This window comes from Octopus bimaculoides, chromosome 22 (genome assembly GCF_001194135.2).
Source record: "Octopus bimaculoides isolate UCB-OBI-ISO-001 chromosome 22, ASM119413v2, whole genome shotgun sequence".
Classification (NCBI taxonomy): domain Eukaryota; kingdom Metazoa; phylum Mollusca; class Cephalopoda; order Octopoda; family Octopodidae; genus Octopus; species Octopus bimaculoides.
Genome location: NC_069002.1, coordinates 16,434,729 through 16,439,472, shown reverse-complemented (window position 1 = coordinate 16,439,472; position 4,744 = coordinate 16,434,729).

Below are 4,744 nucleotides of genomic sequence, written 5' to 3'. Positions count from 1 at the left end.
TATGTATAGTTACCCCCCTTGACATGGGTTCAAACAAGCTGGCCATATATAGAGGGCGTTACGCAATATTAAGGTTCAGACCTCGGTCTCTTACTGCACTGAGACGCGAACTGGGATGACTTAACTTGACTGGCTCTCTCTCATATTACACCCCAGCTACCAGATCGGAGCAAAAGCACAGAAAATCATGGCCTCTACGCACCAGCCATTCCATTTATCATTCAGTTGTGTATATACGTGTGGCCGCAATAAACGTATTTAAAGTTACAACCTTGTTTATATATTCTCCATTCGGGTTTACTACCAAATGAGATTACCATCTTCTGAGTGAGACACATTAGGTGGGTCAACAACAACCTACCTATCTATAAGGGTGAGGGTTAGGGTTATAGTTTTGTTAGGTTTAGGGTTTTGTTACATCGAAAACGAGTGGTGTGCATATTAGGGTTAAGGTTTTGTTACGCCAAAAACGAGTGGTGTGCGTATTCTTTACCTCTGCCTAAAATCTTTCACTGAATCTCTGAACGAACTTCGTTATTTAAAGTACATTTAGCTTTACGGTAACTAACTCGACAAATACTACGTGCGTCTCATACTGCGTTGAGTTCTAGTTTCTGACCGAGCAAAGATCAAAATATTTGTCAACTGTTTTCTGTGTCATGTCCAAAAAAAAAAAAAAAACAGGAAGACATTAACACAATTTTTGATGTTGACACAAGGTTACGCCTCTGAAAGACAGATCAACCGACAATATTCGAGATTTTTCAATAACATTGTTGGGTGTACGTGATGTCTTTGCGTGCGTGCGTGTGTGTGTTTGCGTGCGCGTGCGCGTGGGAATATGTATTTGTGCATTATATACAAAATATATGCAATATGTTTTTTTTTCCCAAGAAAACGGGAGATTTTGAGTGTTATTCTCCTTTTATTTGTCGAGTCTGGGGTGAAGGAGCGGAATCCGCGACACCTCGGGACTGGTGATCTCGATGCCGTTAATATTTCCATTCTCGCCACCTCCACATCTAGTATTTTATACTCATCTAGTAATCTGTTTGTTGCCACACACACACACACACACACATACATACATGCACACTAGTCCACATATATGCACATATGCAACCACATGAACAGGAAAGGGAAAGTATATGACTGCCGTAACATAAACTTGTGGTGGAAGAAGCACACAAACGGATTTAGAGAGATTAGCCTAAATACATATAAAAACCTCATTATTTATTCTACGAGTTGGCAAAAAGATCCAGATTATAGCGCGCGCGCGTTTGTGTGTGTGTGTGTGTGTGTGTGATGGCGTGTGGTTTAGTGATTAGGATATTCGGCTCACGATCTTAAGATCATGAGTTCGATACACGGCAGCGCATTGCGTCCTTGAGCAAGACGCTTCTTTTTTCTTTACGTTGCTCCAATCCACTCAACTGGCAAAAATGAACAGTACCATATTTTGTGTCACGCTGAATCTCCTTGAGAACAACGTTAAGGGCATGCTTGTCTGTGAAGTACTCGGCCACTTGCTTGTAAATTTCACGAACAGGTTGTTCCGTTGATCGGATCATCTGGAACACTCGTTGTCGTAACCGACGAAGTGCAGAGCATTACCCCCCTTGACAGCGGGTAAACAAGCTAGCTATACAGATATAGAGGGCGTTACGCAACATTAAGGTTCAGACACGTGATCTCATCTCGTCTTCTTTTATGCATGGACACACAAGCTCTGAGGACGCAACTTGACTGGCTCTAGCTTATGTCACGGGCCAGTTTGCTGAGAGGAGCTATGGCCTTTATACACCAACCATTCTATTTATCATTCCATTGTGTTTATACGTGTGGTCACAATAAACGTGTTTAAGTTACAACCTTTCTTGTATATGTTCTTCATCCGGGTTTACTTACCAGCGAGATTACAGCCTTCTGAGAGTCATGTTAGGTGGCCCAATAACGACCTACACCATCTAAAATGATGACCCCCGACATGGACAACTATCCATCTAAATATGTATTATATGCCATGGTGTTGATGTCACCATTGCAGTACCTCTCAATACTGTTAATGTCACCAGTTTAGCCAAATAATCAAAGAATGCAACATCAACTGAACAAGTGAAATAAGGTCAAACGTGATTTCTGCTGGATCTAACGAAGATTGAACATTGTTCCCAGAGAGAAAGACAACGTTTCTGCTGCCAGACACCCAGGCACCAACAGAGCTATCCAATTTATTTCATTATTGTGGGATCAACTCTGCAGACATTGCACCTATACAACATTAAGTAGTCAAAACGTTTAAGATATTGAGTCCAATATTCTATTAACCAGCGGAAACTACAATTGTCTCAGAGTCGTGCATTTCTTTCGAGTCTGGCTTTTGAAGAAATACAATAACGTATTGCAACAAGTGTATGGTTGTAAGAGATCAATTTGTTACTAAGAGTGGTGCGTACCCCACCCCATCCACCCACCCACACACGACGCAGCGTTCGTCGACCAAGTCCCACACTTGCATAGAATTGGTCAACCGGAAATTAAGGCCGCGGTCACTACGTTGTAGAAAGTGGTTGTGAAGTGAACTTCCTAACCACAGCCATAATTGTGTCTTTATCAACTTTGATCTTTCTAACTGATACATCCACGACTCGGTTTCGATTCCTCGCTGGCTCCCATTTCGCTTTATTTCATTTATATTATTGAGGATTTGTCACCTGGTATCAAAGAATTAATCAATGACTCACCTGAAATTAGTTTACAGTTTGTTTAGGAGATGAATCATAAAAATTACCTTCACCCCCACCCCAACCCCCTCACACACACCATAGCATCACGTGTCGTTAATCAGTTTCAGTAGTAGCGGACATTGAATGGAAGATAAGATTATAAATATGAAACTAGGGTGACGGGCAACGATTGAACGATGTACATGATATCACCTTAACAGACCACATTCCATTCTCAAACTCTCGATCTTGTCCATAGATATCGATCATGTTAAAGTATTGGAAAGAGAAAGAGAGAGAGATATATAAATCTACAGGAGTTAGTTCCCCTCACAATATTAACTCCCGACCCGTTCTCAACTGTGACCATCACGACTTGTCTTGAGACTTCGTATACCTGGGACATTATTATTATCAAACGAACCATTCCCACCACTACACCATTATTAAAGACGTTAAGGAAAGACTTGAGAAAGATTTGACATTTCTTTTAGAAGGTCAAGAAGTGATTTAGTGGAGAGTTCCTCGTCAGTTCAACCTCAATAATTAGTGTGGTTTGATAGAAATATGCTTATCTCTCCCTCCTCACTCCTGCAACGCAATCCAGCCCTTCCCTGCCAACAGTATCATTGCTATCCTATTGTCCCCCACCTCTATATATCCAGGTTTCACTTGTCACTACACCTCACCCGTTTTTTGCATTCACATGAACTCCCTCGGCAGTGCTCTACCATCTCATATTCTCAGCTTGACAGTGTGCCCAGGCACATTGCCACTTCCTTCTTGCTCTCTCTCACTCCTGACTGGGGTAACCATGTCTCTCCTCTACAGTAAGACACCTCTTTCTGTCCCTCTGTCATATTCTAACCTCTCATCATCTGGCACAAAACCACCTCCTACAGTGCCCCCTCTCTCAAAGGATCTTTGTCTTACAAGTTGCTTGGTGGCTTCGCCAGTGCTGGTGCCACATGAACAAAATGCATCAAGTCCACTCTGTCAGGTAGCTGGTGTTTGGAAGGGCATCCACCAGTAAAAACCATGCCAAAGCAGAAATTTACAGTGCTGGTGCCCTATAAAATGTACCCAGCCCACTCTGTAAAATGGTTGGCATTAGGAAGGACATCCAGTTGTAAAAACAAGAGACAGTGGTGCTTGGTGCAGCTCCTGTCAAACCGTCCAATCCATACCAGCATGGCAAGTTAAATGATGATGATGGTGATGACGTGTGTGCATGTATATATATATATATAAGTTCCAGGATTGATTATATTGATTAGAATCGAGGCACATGAACATGCAGGATGCCAGGACAGCCTAAGGTACCATAACACTGAGTTCACAGTGAGATAGGAACAACTAATAAGTGTCATGTGTTGAATGTACTGCAGGTGTGTATATATATACGTGTATAACAGATGACCACTAGGTGGACATCCAATATGCTAGAAAGAAGTCATCGACCCAACCACAAAGAAAAATAATGTTCTCCATATTTTACTTTGTGGCTGGGTCGTTGATGACCTCTTTCTAGCATATTGGATGTCCACCTAGTGGTCATCCCTTATACACGTGTATTACAATTTTTTCTGAATTTTCTGTTTTTATATGCTAGGCCACTTGGTTTTAAATTGAATTAATATTCAATTTATCACCCTATCTATTTGTCATCATCATCATCATCATCGTTTAAACGTCTGCTTTCCATGCTAGCATGGGTTGGACGATTTGACTGAGGACTGGTGCAACCGGATGGCTACACCAGGCTCCAATCTAATTTGGCAGAGTTTCTACAGCTGGATGCCCTTCCTAACGCCAATATATATATATATATATATATATATATAAACGCCAGTGTTATAATGGTGGCAGCTGATGAAGGAAATGTTCTCTATGTGGCCTGTGTGTTTTCTGTACCCTGTTTATCATTTTATCTATGTTTTTTTGCAACGTCATGTACCCAGATATGCATCTATATATACATGTAGATGAAGGTATGTACATATATATGCATATAC